Here is a 17,668-nt window from a genome sequence, read left to right as displayed (position 1 = left end):
GGTTGCTTTCAGAGAGTTTTAATGCATGCAAGCAGTATTTATTTTCATTCAGAGAGTTAGATGAAAAGATCAACAACATTCTCATATCTGTCTGTTAAATATGAAGCTAGAGCCAGGAGATGGTTAGGTTAGATTAGCATAGTTTAGCTTAGCATAAAGACTGGTAGCAGGGGGAATGCTTTATATGTGCCTTTACCTTTGGACAGACTGGAGGCTAGCTGTTTCCCCCTGTTTCCAATATTTATGCTAAGCTAAGCTAACCCTTTCCTGGCTCTACCTAGTCTGACCTTCCTCCACAGCGCTCCAGGGGAAGGTCTGGCTAGTCAACAGAGAATTCTGGAATGGCTGAAAAATGTGCTTCGGTTTATTGCCATTTCTTTAAACCAATCACATTCGTCTTGGGCGGTGCTAACTGCAGGATACAATGATGGAGCCTCAGCAAAATCGCCTTAGGAAGGAACTTGTTTTTGTGGAATGTGTAGGTTCAAAAGTTGTTTTAGTCTTGCAACCGAAAACTCAGATTGGACAGATAGTCTAGCTGTGTGGATTTACTCTGCAGAGATCAGCTAACCATAGTCAGGGACAGTTAACCATAGTCCTCATTAATCAACTGGAGTTTAGAATGCCAACACAAATAAATCGGAAGGTGAGGGACATCCAGCTGGAAATGAGGGATGTTCCTCACCTTCCACTCTCTATGTGTTGCCATTCTCAAACTCTGTTCGCTTCGAGCTAGCAATTTACACGCTGAAATGGCAAGTTTTGAAGAAAATGTGGATCATAAAGCTAATGTTCCAGGTGGCATACCTGAATAAAAAAATCAAGAATAAAACAGTCACTGGTAGACACAAAAAAAGCAAGTTCGCTCCAGCAATAAACTGAGGGTGAAAATAGCTTTACATTCAATGTAAATGACAATTCAAAAATAAATGTACTAGAGTTCACGATGGATTAAAGGTCCCATGGCATGAAAATTTCATTTTATGAGGTTTTTTTAACATGCATTCCTCCAGCCTGCCTATGGTCCCCCAGTAGCTAGAAATGGCGATAGGTGTAAACCGAGCCCTGGGTATCCTGCTCTGCCTTTGTGAAAATGAAAGCTCAGATGGGCCGATCTGGAATCTGCTCCTTATGAGGTCATAAGGAGCAAGATTACCTCCTCTTTCTCTGCTTTGCCCGCCCAGAGAATTTGGCCCACCCATGAGAGAGAGAGAGACATGATGGCTTTCAAACGAGCAAAGTGGCAGTTGGTCAAGGCCACACCCCCACCCTCCACCTTGTCCCCCCCTCTCTCCTCCTCAATAGCTACAGACACAGAAATGGCACATCCTAAGGAAAGCTCATTGTGGGACTGGCTCTAGCGGCTGTAATTCTGCACCAAGGCTGAATTTTGGGAAAGAGACTTCAGATACAGTATTAGGGGACCACTAAGGCCTGTATAAAAGCATCCAAAGAGCACCATGTCATGGGACATTTAAATGTACTGACCTACTGTACTAATAGTAAGTGTTTCACATAAGAATTAAAATATTACTTCTCCCCATGAATTATCTTAATCAGGATATTGTAATTCAAGTGATCTGAGAGAAAACAAGACTTCTGCACCTCAGCTTGGATCTGTTTTCAGGCTTCAGAAAATCTAGCCTGTGCCAGGAGACTTCTCATTGGCTGCTCTACACTTGCCGACAGATAGGGGAGAGGGAGCAGGAAGGCGTCCCACTACAGTATACTTAAAATTCTGGAATTTTTTTGCTTTCTACCTACTGCAGCTTTAAGGCAGCTCCCCTTTAGAGGTGTTGCTACAAAGTAGCTGAAGGCGATGAGCTGTATCTCAACAGAAACCTTTGCATTCCTAAATATAGTCTATCTCCACTCATTTGTGCCTCAAAGAAAGCACAGAGGACATTTCATAGATTTATGAGGGACAACAACTTCATTGGGAAGCTGCCTAAAGATTGCCAGTGTGTTATGCTTTACTAAATCTAAGAACTGACATTTTGAAGGTCTGACCCTTCTGAAGGGTACATTTATTCTTCCCAAAGCAGAACATGCTATTGTGGAGCCACTGTGCTCTCTATCTCCAGTCAGGTACAATAATGGAAGGCTCTTGAAAATCAAACTTTTCTAAATGTTGTCTTTTAAAGTCTTTTGAACAACAAATTGGCCATTAAATTTGAGTGCTGTTTATAGAGTCACCTCAGAGACTAGATATATCAAATTGAGGAAAAGGTAGAGTCTGAATATTATCTATTTACCATACAGACATGAGAGGGGTATAGATCTGCTGGTTTAACTCTTGGCAAGAAAGTGAAAATGTAAATATAACAGACTTAGTCAAAAATTTGCCACCAATCTGCACATAATATCCATCACAAAGAAACCTAGATAAGTTAATTAAATTTGATTTAAAAAGGCAGAATGAAACTAAATAAAGTCACAGTTCACAATGCATTTCAGAGCTAAAACATGTCTTGCAGTGCATGGAATTCTTTGTAGACCTCTGACTTGAGGCAGAGATCATCACAAACAAAGGAAATAAAGACATTGCTAAAGTGTAAAAGGTTGTCAGGAGCAGTGTGGACTTCATTATTGTAATGATGAAGTGTTTAAAAGTGTGGGCTGTCTGGCTCAAACGAGACAAAAAGAGTGTTGACAATAAGAAACCAAGACCACAATAGCCACTTTTACAGGGCATCTGTGCTGGACACTGCACCAATTAAGAAATTGCAGTAAAGTGGCAAGATATTGAACACTCAATGGCACATGACAGCAGCACAGAGATTTGTAAGGCACTTTAGGACTTGGAGCATGAGGGACATTATTTCTGGCTTGAGTGCTTAGCTCTACATCTGGGGAATGTCCGGGACCATGCTCTATCTCTATAGTGGAAGGATGGAGGACCTTGAACAGAAAGGAGAACCTACTCTGAACTTGCCTTGTAGAGTGCCTTTTAGTTCTACAAAGTACAACAACAATGCTGGAGAAGCTTAGGGACAAGTCTCTGAATGCCCTAAAGCATGGATTTATAAACCGCTATTAGCCACTCCGACAATGGCAACAAAATAATAAGGTAAAAAGATATTAAAAAATATATATTTTTAAAGGAAGCTGTGGATGTGGTTGTTGCCATTAAACTACTGAATCCACAAAGCGCTCTAAAAAATATTATTTCTTCTTTTCTCTTCATTTATTCCCATGAACAGCCTGAAACGAACAGTTTGAGGATGGATTGAAGAATAACTATTTATTTATCAAGCCAAATGGAATTTCAAAATGAGAAGCTGAGTGGATGGCTGGTCAGTGCTCCTGGTGTCAAAAAAAGAATCATAAAGACTAATTAAATGAAGTTGGTTTGTTTAAAGCTTAAAAACACCCTGGTCACTAAGATGATGAATAAACTGCAGAAAGACCCGAGAACAGAGCCGCGTGCACTCAAGCAGCGCAGAGACGCTGCACTCTGTTTACTTGCACTGTGATGATTCCATTAATGTTAATTTAAGGGAGAAATCAAAAGAGGAAATGGAATATTTTAGAAAGCCCAGAGCAGGGCAAATTTATCTGAACTCTGTTCATATGAATAGGTATTCAGGGAAAAGGTTAAGACGGGTTATTTTTGTGTGCATGAGATGAATCTCTAACGCCAGACTGACAGATATCTGAATTGACAATAGTATCAATATCATGAGCCACTGTTGTTGGAAGAGTGCCTTGTATTGCCAATGAGTATGCCTTTTTTTATACATGTGCCACATTTTCTTATCAATAAGTAATAGGGACAAGGTTAAAACATGATTTTAATTTTTTTATTGAGTGGCACTCTGAGAGCCCAGATTGACAGACTGTATAATGTTTTTTGTACCAATCCTGACGACCTTTGTGGACCCCACTGCTGATAGACAATCCTATGAAAAATATAATTGTGTAGAATGATTTTCACTGTATTTTTGTTTGACAAGTAAGCAGTAATATAATGTTTAAAAATAAAGGAAATGGCTTCAAGTACAACGTACAAGGAATAGACCAACGCATTCTCATTAAGGAGTCCGTATAATATCGTACGAAAATGTATGCACACCAAAATGTATGATATCCTATGAAATTAGGAGACCGCCGGCTGGTCACGTGATGCCGGGTTGTCATGTGACACCGGCTGGCTACGTGATGCCGAGCGGCAGTTGCTAGTTGTTTGAGCCGCTATAGAGCTTTGTGACGCCGGCTACAGACCTCCATTGTATCAGCGGCAGTTGGTGGTTCAGTTACCCGAAAATAGTTGACTTTGAGCTGGGTACAAAGCACAGCAAGCTGCTGGTCTTTTTGGCAGTTATTGCGGTTAAATTTAGTCTGCAAAATATGAGCGTTTAGCCGCGACGAAAGTTAAGATTAGGCACCAAAACGACTAGTTAAGATTAAGAAAAAGATCGTGGTTTGGATTAAAACACTCCCAAGGAACATGCGTTTCCTTGGTGAAAGGCTTTAGTTTTCCCCTGGAAGCGAACTCCGCTCTCTGGCATGAAAGTCCTTTACATGTATGTTAACGCCCACCGATACACCCCAACGTCCTCCTTCTTATTTAGCGGCCGTCAATGTAGTTAATACTGCAAAAAAAAAACATGGAATGCTTACAAATTAAAGTGCTTAGCTTTTCGTAGCTTTTACAACGACTGGTTCATGAGAACAGGCTGAATAGACACTTTTTCAGACTCAATAACAGCAGGCTGTAATTACAGAATTAATCATGTCTGATTTTCAAAACGGAAGGTATAAGCAAGAACTAGAACAAAGCTCCACAATAATGTGCAATAGAGAATGCATCACACTGTATCTGTTGATGTGACAAAAACAATACACGATGTGTGATCCAAGCAACTTTGAACATGCAGTGATTCTTGGTGCCAGATGTGATTGCAGCATTTCAGAGACTGCTGTGATCCTGAGCTGAAAAATACACTGAAACTGCATAGACCAAATTTCAAGTAAAATACCGTACCCTTTGAAATCTGTGCCTTCAAAATAAATGCAGGTTTTTCTAAAGGGAATGGGGCCATACTCAGTTCAGGTGGTAAATATTAATACATGTCGTATTTCACTGTCATCTTTGTCACGTTCTCTTATACTTTGTTACCGAAGCCAAGAGGTCTTGTCATGCAAATTTGAACTTGTGATTACTGCATTGTGAATCACTGGCCGTTTTTCAATTAGTTAGAAATCAGCCGATCTTGAGATCGGAGCAGGTCACAGCAGGTTTAATATTCATGAGCTCTGTTCAGGATTTCATTGTACAATGCTCTTGTTTTTTTGAGAACTCAAAAGAGATAAACGTGTATTTCCACTGAATGTCTGTAATCTGTATTGAGCCAAATAATATAACATTACTGTATCTCACACATCAGAAAAGCAAAGACAGAAACCAATTGGCCGCGTGAGGGCTGACTAATTGTTTGTCCCATCCATCCATCTTCGTCCGCTTATCCGGTGTCGGGTCGCGGGGGGAGCAGCTCCAGCAGGGGACCCCAAACTTCCCTTTCCCGAGCAACATTAACCAGCTCCGACTGGGGGATCCCGAGGCGTTCCCAGGCCAGGTTGGAGATATAATCCCTCCACCTAGTCCTGGGTCTTCCCCGAGGCCTCCTCCCAGCTGGACGTGCCTGGAACACCTCCCTAGGGAGGCGCCCAGGGGGCATCCTTACCAGATGCCCGAACCACCTCAACTGGCTCCTTTCGACGCAAAGGAGCAGCGGCTCTACTCCGAGCTCCTCACGGATGACTGAGCTTCTCACCCTATCTCTAAGGGAGACGCCAGCCACCCTCCTGAGGAAACCCATTTCGCCGCTTGTACCCTGGATCTCGTTCTTTCGGTCATGACCCAGCCTTCATGACCATAGGTGAGGGTAGGAACGAAAACTGACCGGTAGATCGAGAGCTTTGCCTTCTGGCTCAGCTCTCTTTTTTCGTCACAACGGTGCGATAGATTGAATGCAATACCGCACCCGCTGCGCGATTCTCCGACCAATCTCCCGCTCCATTGTCCCTCACTCGCGAACAAAACCCCAAGGTACTTGAACTCCTTCACTTGGGGTAAGGACTCATTCCCTACCTGGAGAAGGCATTCCATCGGTTTCCTGCTGAGAACCATGGCCTCCGATTTAGAGGTGCTGATCCTCATCCCAACCGCTTCACACTCGGTTGCGAACCCGATCCAGTGAGTGCTGAAGGTCGCAGGCCGATGATGCCATCAGGACCACATCATCTGCAAAGAGCAGCGATGAGATCCCCAGCCCACCAAACTGCAACCCCTCCCCACCCCGACTACGCCTCGATATCCTGTCCATAAATATTACAAACAGGATTGGTGACAAAGCGCAGCCCTGGCGGAGGCCAACCCTCACCTGAAACGAGTCCGACTTACTACCGAGAACCCGGACACAGCTCTCACTTTGGTCATACAGAGATTGGATGGCCCTGAGTAGAGACCCCTCACCCCATACTCCCGCAGCACCTCCCACAGTATCTCCCGGGGACCCGGTCATACGCCTTCTCCAAATCCACAAAACACATGTAGACCGGTTGGGCATACTCCCAGGCTCCCTCCAGGATCCTTGCGAGTGAAGAGCTGGTCCGTTGTTCCACGACCAGGACGGAATCCGCATTGTTCCTCCTCAACCCGAGGTTCGACTATCGGCCGAACCCTCCTTTCCAGCACCTTGGAGTAGACTTTACCAGGGAGGCTGAGAAGTGTGATACCCCTATAATTGGCACACACCCTCTGGTCCCCCTTTTTAAAAGAGGAACCACCACCCCAGTCTGCCACTCCTTTGGCACCGTCCCAGACTTCCACGCAATGTTGAAGAGGCGTGTCAACCAGGACAACCCCTCCACACCCAGAGCCTTGAGCATTTCTGGACGGATCTCATCAATCCCGGGCTTTGCCACTGTGTAGTTGTTTGACTACATCAGTGACTTCCGCCTGGGAAATCGACGACAATCCCCGTTATCCTCCAGCTCTGCCTCTAACATAGAGGGCGTATTAGTCGGATTCAGGAGTTCCTCAAAGTGCTCCCTCCACCGCCCCTATTACCTCCTCAGTGTAGGTCAACAGTGTCCCATCCTTACTGTACACAGCTTGGATGGTTCCCCGCCCCCCCTCCTGAGGTGGCGAACAGTTTTCCAGAAACACTTTGGTGCCGACCGAAAGTCCTTCTCCATGTCTTCTCCAAACTTCTCCCACACCCGCTGCTTTGCCTCTTTCACGGCAGAGGCTGCAGCCCTTCGGGCCCTTCGGTACCCTGCAACTGCCTCCGGAGTCCTCCGAGATAACATATCCCGGAAGGACTCCTTCTTCAGTCGGACGGCTTCCCTGACCACTGGTGTCCACCACGGTGTTCGTGGGTTACCGCCCCTTGAGGCACCTAAGATCCTAAGACCACAGCTCCTCGCCGCAGCTTCAGCAATGGAAACTTTGAACATTGTCCACTCGGGTTCAATGCCCCCAGCCTCCACAGGGATGCACGAAAAGCTCCGCCCGGAGGTGTGAGTTGAAAGTCTGTCGGACAGGGGCCCTCCAGACGTTCCCAATTTACCCGCACTACACGTTTGGGCTTACCAGGTCTGTCCAGAGTCTTCCCCACCCCTGACCCAACTCACCACCAGATGGTGATCGGTTGACAGCTCTGCCCCTCTCTTCACCCGAGTGTCCAAAACATACGGCCTCAGATCAGATGAAACGATTATGAAATCGATCATTGACCTTCGGCCTAGGGTGCTCTGGTACCAGGTACACTTATGAGCATCCCTATGTTCGAACATGGTGTTCGTTATAGACAATCCATGACTAGCACAGAAGTCCAACAACAAACAACCACTCTGGTTTAGATCAGGGAGGCCGTTCCTCCCAATCACGCCTCTCAGGTGTCTCCATCATTGCCCACGTGTGCGTTGAAGTCCCCCAGCAGAACAATGGAGTCCCCCACTGGAGCCCCATGCAGGACTCCAGTCAAGGTCTCCAAGAAGGCCGAATACTCCGAACTCCTGTTTGGTGCATATGCACAAACAACAGTCAGAGTTTTCCCCCACAACCCGCAGGCGTGGGAGGCGACCCTCTCGTCCACCGGGTAAACTCCAACACAGCGGCGCTCAGCCGGGGCTTGTGAGTATCCCCACACCCGCCCGGCGCCTCACACCCCCTGGGCAACTCCGAGAAGAAAAGAGTCCAACCCCTATCCAGGAGTATGGTTCCAGAACCGAGACTGTGCGTGAGGTAAGCCCCACCAGATCTAACCGTAGCGCCCACCTCCCGCACCAGTTCCGGCTCCTTCCCCACAGAGAGGTGACGCCCCACGTCCCCAGAGCCAGCGCCTGCCGCCCGGGTCTGGTCCGTCGAGGCCCCTGACCTTCACTGCCACCCATGTGGCATCGCACCCGACCCCAACGGTTCCTCCCACAGGTGGTGGGCCCATGGGCTGGAGAGATGGGAGCCACGTAGCTTGTTCGGGCTGTGCCCGGCCGGGCTCCGTGGCAAACCCGCCACCAGGCGCTCGCCCGGCGAGCCCGCCGCCTGGGCCTGGCTCCAGACGGGGGCCCCGGGCTTCCTCCGGGCAGGGTCACTCCATCTCTACCTTGCTTCTTCATTGGGGTTTTTGAACCATTCTTTGTCTGGCCCCTCACCTGAGACCACTTTGCCTTGGGAGACCCTACCAGGAGCACAAAGCTCCAGACAACACAGCCCTCAGGTTCACAGAGACACACAAACCTCTCCACCACGATAAGGTGATGGTTCACGGAGAACCATCTAATTGTTTGTATTTTTAATAAATACTCAGTGGTACTGCCTGTAATTAATTCATTCATTATCAAAACAGAGTACTGTGTCACGTTGTTGGTGGTTTATTTCTGTGTCTATGTGTATATACCTAAAATAAGCTTTCACAACATCAATGGGCAATGGGCCTCATTCACCAACCGTTCTTATGAAGAAATGCGTTCTTAAACCCCACTTACGCACTTTTTACGAAGATTCTGGCATTCACTAATGTTTTCTTATCTTGGATTTGTTCTTAGCTAAGAACAAAATCTACGAAGACTCAAGAGCACTCTTACGCACATTTGAGTGATGACAATTTGCCCCAAATAATTGGTTACTGCATTTTATTTAATTCTACAGTCGATTACAGTGATAGTATTGTACTGTAATGTATTGCTGATCATTTGTTGAAAAAAAATCATAGTATGCAAAGAAACTTTAACACTGCAATTTACATCAGCAATTAAACGTATTAAATCCTGCGTTATTTGGTGATTGATCGCGCTATTTATAGGGCCAAAATGCAGTGGTGGAATGTAACAAAGTACAAAGTAATTCTTCTTGTCAAATTCGTTACTGTACTTAAGTAGGCTACATTTTTCACGTATCTGTACTGAATCAATAGTGCATACTTTTGACTTTTACTTTGTTACATTTTGCAGCAATTATCTATACTTTCTACTCCACTACATTTCTACAACGTTCCGTTACATTTTCTGATCAGTTTTTCCTCCCAAAACGTCTTCCTGACCGTCACACGTTTGTCTCACCAGTGAAGTTTGGTTGCCATAGATCCTTCATCGGCTTCCAAGCCGGCTCCGGTGCTCCAGAGCCCGGGCGCAGCGCTGCTTACCCTCAGTAATACAGCCTCCAGTAAAAGTGAAAATAAAAATGTTTGTTTTTTATTATTCCCGTTTTTAAATCATAGTTGCCAAGCAGCATAAGACACGTTCATATCTTATTTATTTGGCTGGACCTCTTCACATCCCCTCCCCATTTTCACTGCTTCACACACTTACGAATACGTGGGATTCATCAATCCTAAGAGCACAGGTGCGAACAATTCTGTTGTTTAAGAACACGTCATGAATCCGACGTAGACTTTTCTTAGGGACTTTCTTAAGAAGATATTGGTGAATGAGGCCCAAAGACTGCAACCCAGAAAAGAGCCTTTCTTGATACATTTTATTATATTTAAGAACAGTATATTATACTTCAAGGATGTCAATCCTCCAGCTCTCACAGATTTGGACAAGAACACTATACAGTAGCAAGGAGCTGGCAACCATTGTAGTACAGTCAGAACTTCCTGCTGTCTTTCCCCATATCAGCATTTGCTAAACTGCCAGAGGACAAGTCAAGCCTTTAACACAGCCTGCAAAACTGTCAATGCCAAACCATTTGGCATTGTAAACTCCTCCACTTATGTAATGGGCAATGGCTTATGGGCACTCTTAAAAAAAATGTATGAAGTATATCTCATTCTTTTACTTTACCACTCTCCATTTATTATTTATAAAACTCTCTTCACACTGTGTCCCATTGTCTCCCCTCCACTCTCAAACACAAAATTGCTTTAAGAAAGTTATTAAACTATTTGAAAAATGTTAATATATGACCAAATCTGCACCTCTTGCACTCTATGCCAGGATATAGAGATAATGGACTTAATAGAATCACAGGTCTTTCCTCATGCCACTGTGCAAACCTGGGCTCTAAAGGTAGCTGCAGGCTGGTAATTAAGCTAGATAACTAAATAGCTATTAACCCGGCCGTTTTACTGTTACTTGCTAATATTAGAGCCTTTAATTGGACTCCTTAGGGTGTTTCCATGGCCTAATTCTGTCTGTTCCATAGAAAGAGAGAAAGCACTTTGGTATGTAAAGCCATGTACCAGCTACCATGCTAAATTATAAGCATGCCTTTTAGGGAAACCATATATTTAGTTTTGTGCTGATAACAATAATAATAATAATAATAATAATAATAATAATAATAATAATAATAATAATAATAATAATATATTCTTCATATATGTTTTTCTGTAAATATTCTTTTAAGTGGTTACTCTTCTACCAATGTCACCTAGAGAATTTCATTTTTTCAAGTATTCTTGTTAATCTAAGTACTTGTACTTCTCAGGGCAGCAGAACTCTTTGGTTGTTGAATAGTGTGACCTTGTAGTACCTAAGCACTGCCTCACATACAGAGAGTATGCAAATGTGGCAGGATTGATGTATTCTTTAAACTGCGCTACTTGCTAAACACTACTTGCCGATGTTTTTTATTGTCTTGCAGGCAAGACGCAGCAGGCCTTCAAAGGCAACCAGCGTACACTGACAAATACAAATAATGGGAAAAACATGGCCGATTGAATAGCAGGATGTGTCGAGAGTAGATGAAAGGGGAATAATGAGAAGAAGAAAGAGGGCAGGGTGACTAGACCAATGCTTCCATGATGCATTGTTTTGCTGCATCCCATTGTGCAGCTATTTGTTATCTGTCAGAGTCCCAGCAACATAGAACTGAGGGAATGCTAACTAACTAGCCCTCCCAGTGCTGGCATTATTAACATTGAGGAATGGAAGCTTAATAGACCACCCAGCATGTAAATTTCCAAGTGATACTAATGAGCATTTGGGGGGAAAAGAGGGAGCTGAACTCGGCTGCAAAGAATGAAAAAGTGTATCAAAGAATGATGCATTCAGGAGAATTGGAAAAAAGGAAAGACATATAGAAAGCCGAGTAGGACCGCCTTCGCTCATATTTGTGAAATGTCCCAGTTTGTAAAATACATAAGGAGAACAACAAGTTTTTAAAAGTTCATCAAAAGTATTGGGTTACAGGTCATTCTAAGTTTCTGTAATGTAAAATCAAAGGGCCATCTCCTTAACACACTAGTCTGTTGCTAGATACGATTGAAATGACTTGTAGTATGCTATTTGTCTGTGTGGGGGCTGAAATCACTATCACAGATCCTTTAGGCACAAGCACCCATCGGAACTACACTCTGCTCTGATATTAGCATGGGAAGATGAGAAATGCATATCTGCAGCTTGTAGATCTATACAACCTTCTGACCTCGCTCTTTTAAGTACCCCATTCATGCTGGCATTCATTCAGACTCGAAGGAAAAGAGAGGAAGGAAATAGTAGATATGAAACTTCAGACATTCATCTTTTTTTTTTTTTTTTAGCGGCAGTGTCTGCATGCACCAGCTCTCTCTCAGCCAGGATGTCAGATTTCATTACACTGGGCTGCAACTGGGCTGTAGCCACAGATGTAATCAAGCATGTAATCATACTATTGCTACTAACAACAAATGGAAATGCTTTCTGTGATCAATATGCATGTCATGAAAGCAAAATAATGTAGGCGCACACTGTGACATTATGACCACCCTCTTCCAGGCCTCTTAAAGCTGGGCCACTCATCTCTTCATCTCTGCACATGCTCAGCCAATGAGCTTTAAGTTTGATTTATGCTTCTGCATTAAAGCTACACCAGGACTATGTACGTAGGTACGTGGAGGCACGGACCCTACGCCAGACCCTATGCCAGACCCTATGCCAGACCCTATGCCGGACCCTATGCCGGACCTTACGGCGGACCATACACCAGACCCTACACCGGACTCTACGCCGTAAGCCTGACATGCACCTCTCAAAAAATCTAACTACACATCGCGGTGACGCATGTTGCTCGGCCGTGGCTGGGTAGCTTTGATTTTCCCCCGACTCATTTCCTGGTTCTCCTTCTCCATAAACAACATGAAATCAAGGAGAGGGTTAACTTTCCTGCTACAGTTTCCCACCGTGGTCAGATAGCACAGGGGAGACACTTTGTTTCTCTCACTATGACTCTAGAGTCGGCACTCACTCCGAAGCTAATCACTGTCACTCTGCCACTTGCTCTACCACACACACATGCCGGCCCTGCTATTTTTTTAAAGAGATCGACGCACACACCAACCGACCTGATCTCACAGAATTCCTTAAAATGAACACGGCGCCTTACCTCTAAATCCCCAGGCTGCACCAACGCAAGTATAAACTTCAGGCCACTTACGAAGGCTACGCCGAAAGCTCTGCGTGGAGCCTCCGCAGAACCATAAATAACACGTTAGCCCACAGGAGTCTTTTAGCAGGGAAACAGCAGGGAAGTTGGTTGAAGATGTCCACCTGTGTTTAGAGAACTACAGTTGCACTGCATAACTAATATAATATTCCAAAATATCAGACTCTCTAATGGAGCGCCTTAGGCTTAGAAGGCAAAAACGGATAACGTTGTAGCTAAACTAAATCCCAATGTCTAACTGGTCGCACCAGCTTGGGTCGCCACTCCAGGAGCTTCTCAGCAAAGGTTGAGAAGACAACAATCTCCAATTCCAGATGCAAACCTGGCCTCACTGTACAGGAAGTCAAGCTCAACCACCACATCCTACTTATCCTGGCTGTCATGCAGGAGCTGGTGAGCTATCTCGCTGACTCAGAGCTGGTGTGCCTTAGGTTTACTTCTTGTGCTATTTTGAAATGGAAATAGGAAAGAAAACTTCATTACCTCATAAAAATGTATTGCCCAACATTCACCACCACTTGTTGTGCTCTCCAAGATATATGGTTCATTTTGTGTGTTCTTATTATTATAATATGCAATCTGGAAACATCCCAAACATTTCTGTGGCTTACACAAAGCAGTAAAGTGACATTTCAACATCATTTTTTAATATAAAGCAGGTCGAAGTGCTATATAAATACTGTGAAAGTATTTAAACGCTCAATCCACAGAGAAATGCAAACAACCCGTATTACGTTTTTGGAACATTAGAGCATGTACACATGTTCTAGGACAAACTCAAAATACAAGTATGAATCTGAAAATGAGCATAATATGGGACCTTGAACCTTGTCTTACAATGTTTCCAGACAGAATGCAAAGTGAATTTTAAGGGAGGCCCAATTGCATACAAAGTCAATGGAAAGACGCAATTAGATGCAAATGTCCACGAGATGGTGCAAATTTAGAAAAGAAAACGTGTCCGTGTAAGTTCAAAATGTTTAGACTTTAATGATATTTATCATATTTATAAGCATTTATCAATCCACTTTATAAACAAAGTTCAGTCAGAAGCCGAACTGAACACGAACACATAGGCTCAACCCCCAGAGACGCAATCAGTGATTCTGCTGCTAGCTAGCTTACAGCTATGTTGGCTGTGTGGGGTGAATAAAAGCAAATGGTCCAGCAGTGAAATATGTGTGAATAAGGTGAACATTCACTTCATTTTCTGTCTGAACACACCTCCGAGCAATCTTAGGTGTTAAAACGATGTTACACAACGTTAGGGAAGCAGAAAGAGCGAGTGAAGGACTGTTGCTTGTAGTACCATTGTGGCTAACTGGAGGACAATTGATAATGTTTGGGTGATAAATGAGAGTGTCAGCACACCTGCGGATCCTGTTAAGGAGTGAGAAGAGTGCTGTTGATCTAAATCATTAATGGCCCTTACTGATGGCTCACGCTGATGTCCTGCCGATGAGACATACAGGTTCCTAACACAGAGCACGTTTTCTATTAGAGCAGTCACTGTAACAAGGTGGGAGCAGGTGTGGGGCTCTTCTCGCTTCTCCAGACGCTGTAACGCTGACAGTAACAGACGCTGTCTTTAGAGGACAAGGAGAGAAACGTGTTCTGTGGACTCAAGCGTTGTTTCTCATAGAAACACACCTCCCATATTTCCTCCTTTCTAATTGTTACATGCTGGATGATTATTTGTCTTACTTCTTTTGTAATCTCACATTTCTTGAAGCTTATGTGTCAGTAACCTTTGTAAGGGTTTTATAGAAGTAGGAGTAATGTGACACTCTAGGAAATATGCTATATGCTTCCATGCCAAGAGTTAAAATAGTAAAAAGAAAAAAAGAAAAGTTTAATACCACTCTCATATCTATCTGTCCAACATGAAGATGCAGCAAGGAGACACATAGCTTAGAATAGCATAGCATAGCATAGCAGAGCATAGCATAGCATAAAGACTGGAAACGGGGACAAAAAGGTTCTGTCCAAAGGTCACAAAATCCACCTAACCGCACTTCTAAAGCTCACTAAGTAACATTTTCCTTTGTTTTACCTGTACAAAAACGTAAGTGTAAAAAGTGCAAGTAAGTTGCAGTATTACGCTGGTTGTGTTCTGAACTATTTATTGGCTTTTTTTAATTCAATTCATTTCAATTCAATTTTATTGTCAATGACACAAAGTGCAGGCACATTTGTAACAAAATGGAGGTCATTGCTTTCCAACAAACAGTGCACATACTGTACACAGTAGATAAAAAAAACATTATTATTAACATTATCAACTTTATTTACAGGCTCAGAATTATTGTGAATTATATTAGAAATGTGCAAATTTAGTAAATGTACTTGTGCAAATGGCATAGTATATATTAAAGTGCAGTAACAGGAAGAGGAAGGGGCAGAAGGGAGGGATCTAAGTAAAGTAACATTGACAACCTCTTGGTAATAACAAGACTCAAGAAAGTCGTAACGTGTAAGGTTGCAATTTGTCATTTTTAAACCTACGTGTTTTTTCATACAGATAAAAAAAAAATTGACTAAGTGACATTTCAGAGTTGCCGGTTTTGCGACCTTTGAACCAGGCTAGCTGTTTTCCTCTGTTTCCAGTCTTTATGCTAAGTTAAGCTACCCGTCTTGTTGCTCCTGCTTTATATATTTATAGCGAACAAATATGAGAGTGGTACTGATATTCTTATCTTTTTGCAAAAAAAAAGTGAATAAGAGTAAGTCTGAAAATAATTAACTTTGCCTTTAATTTGTTTTTACTTAATTAAGGAAATCCAGAAAAACTAAAATCTGTATTTTTCCAGACAAATTGCTTCAAACCTTGATTCTGGCTTCAATTTGTTATTAATGAAAGTGTCAATGTTTTCATTTCATTGAGAAAACCCAACAGGTTTGCCCCTTATAAAATGTAACATAAACTTAATTGATTCCCAAAGGGAGGCATTTAAAAATGACCTTCATGTAAGACTTTGATGAATACCCTGGTATTTGCAGGGGAAAAGGATATACATGGAGAGATAAATACTCAAACTAATAGCTTTTATGATGGTATTAGTAATAAGGACAATGCTTTATTATTATGGTAATAGCTGTACAGCAGCTAAAGCAGTTCAATAGCTCAAATTTTATTGTGGGAACTCACACTCACTGTAATCACACACTCTCATCACTGTAACATGTAAAACAATCTTATGGCAGAACGCAGCACTAGAGCGGCTTTTAAAATGAGGCCCAAAGAGGAGTGCATCACTTCACATACTGAAGTGGCACTTCTCTAGCCCTGCATAATTCTGACATTTCTGTCTGAATAGAGCTGTTTTCCTGACTACAAAAACAAGTACTGCATACTCTAAGTCATACAAATACACAACAGATTTTTAGCACATGCAACAATAGTCCTTGGTCATTAGATACTGATTTGGTCTTTCACTGTGTAACATTTATCATTTATCTGTTCATTGATTCAGAAGCACTTTAACTGAATGTAAAAGTTAAAACCAACCATTTTTGGAAGTAAAGTTTTCCCATTTCAAACATTCTCAGGGTGACTGATGCTGGATTTGCATTCATCAAAACTGAATTTATCTCAATCCACGATAGACCATTGACCTCACCAATTGTTTCTCTGCACTCTGCCCTGGGCACTCTGCACTCTGCATGCTGGGATGACCTGATTGATGATTTATTTATTTTCTAATGCCCTGTTCTCCTTCTGTAGAGGACAGGGAAAAACTGCATTTTAACTCAAGAAGACACTTTTTGTATAGCATAGGTTTTTTTCTGTGCTACTGCACCAGAGTGAATGTGGATAAAGCAGTGGGATGTGCTCAGAAATGTGACAAAACCTTGGAGTCTTTTGGAGAGAAAAAAAAATTATAAAAGAGTTGCCTTGGTCTCTGAGCATCACTGTGGGAGGATCATTTAAAAAAATCCTGTATCCACATATATGAATAATAATCAAACAAACAAAATTATTGTTTTTTTTAATTTGCTTTGAACCGTGTGGCTGTCATATATGACTGAAATGGTCTTTAAAGCCAGGAGATCTGTGGAGCGTCAAATTTGGGGAATGACACGGCCTGAAGGGAGAGATTTTCACAACATGCTCAAGGAACTCTACCAGTGTGTACAGCATGCATGTGCACATATTGTATTGTGCTGTATTCTGAGTATGATGCTCATTTGTTGTTTTACAGACATTTATTTTATTCTCAGTTGTGACAAGAAAAGTGTAACTCAATTGTTAACAAATCATGCACTGTTATTTATTCTATGTAAGGGTTCTATGTTAATGTTGCACTTAAAAGTGGCATTTTGTAGTTTGGCCCATTTGAAGCTATTGTACTTCTTCTATGTGATTCTTTCTCTTATTGGAAGTCGCTTTGGATAATAGTATCACCTAAATGAAATGTAACGCAATGTAATCATTAGAAATAGACATTTCTAAAACAATTATTTTTTTACATATACTTAAGGCCAATCAGTGCCTCTGTATTAATTGCTGCACAATCACCCATAAAGATATCCTTCGGAGCTCATGACTCACTATATATATATATATATATATAATATACTATATTCACATTATACATATTGTTATGACATAAAGGGTGTCAGACTAGGGGTGGAAATGGGACTGAGTACCCATTCTAGCATAAAAATATGCTAGAATAAATAGCTGTGGATGTGAGTAGGGGCCCATAGAGAATGCCTTTCTACAGGGCCCAGAATTTTCTGCTACACTCCTGTTCAAAAACATTGACAAATGACTAGACAGTCTTAAGGCTG

This window comes from Perca flavescens, chromosome 16 (genome assembly GCF_004354835.1).
Source record: "Perca flavescens isolate YP-PL-M2 chromosome 16, PFLA_1.0, whole genome shotgun sequence".
In the NCBI taxonomy this organism is placed as follows: Eukaryota; Metazoa; Chordata; class Actinopteri; order Perciformes; family Percidae; genus Perca; species Perca flavescens.
The sequence above is the reverse complement of the archived record's forward strand: the minus strand, read 5'-3'. Positions refer to the sequence as shown.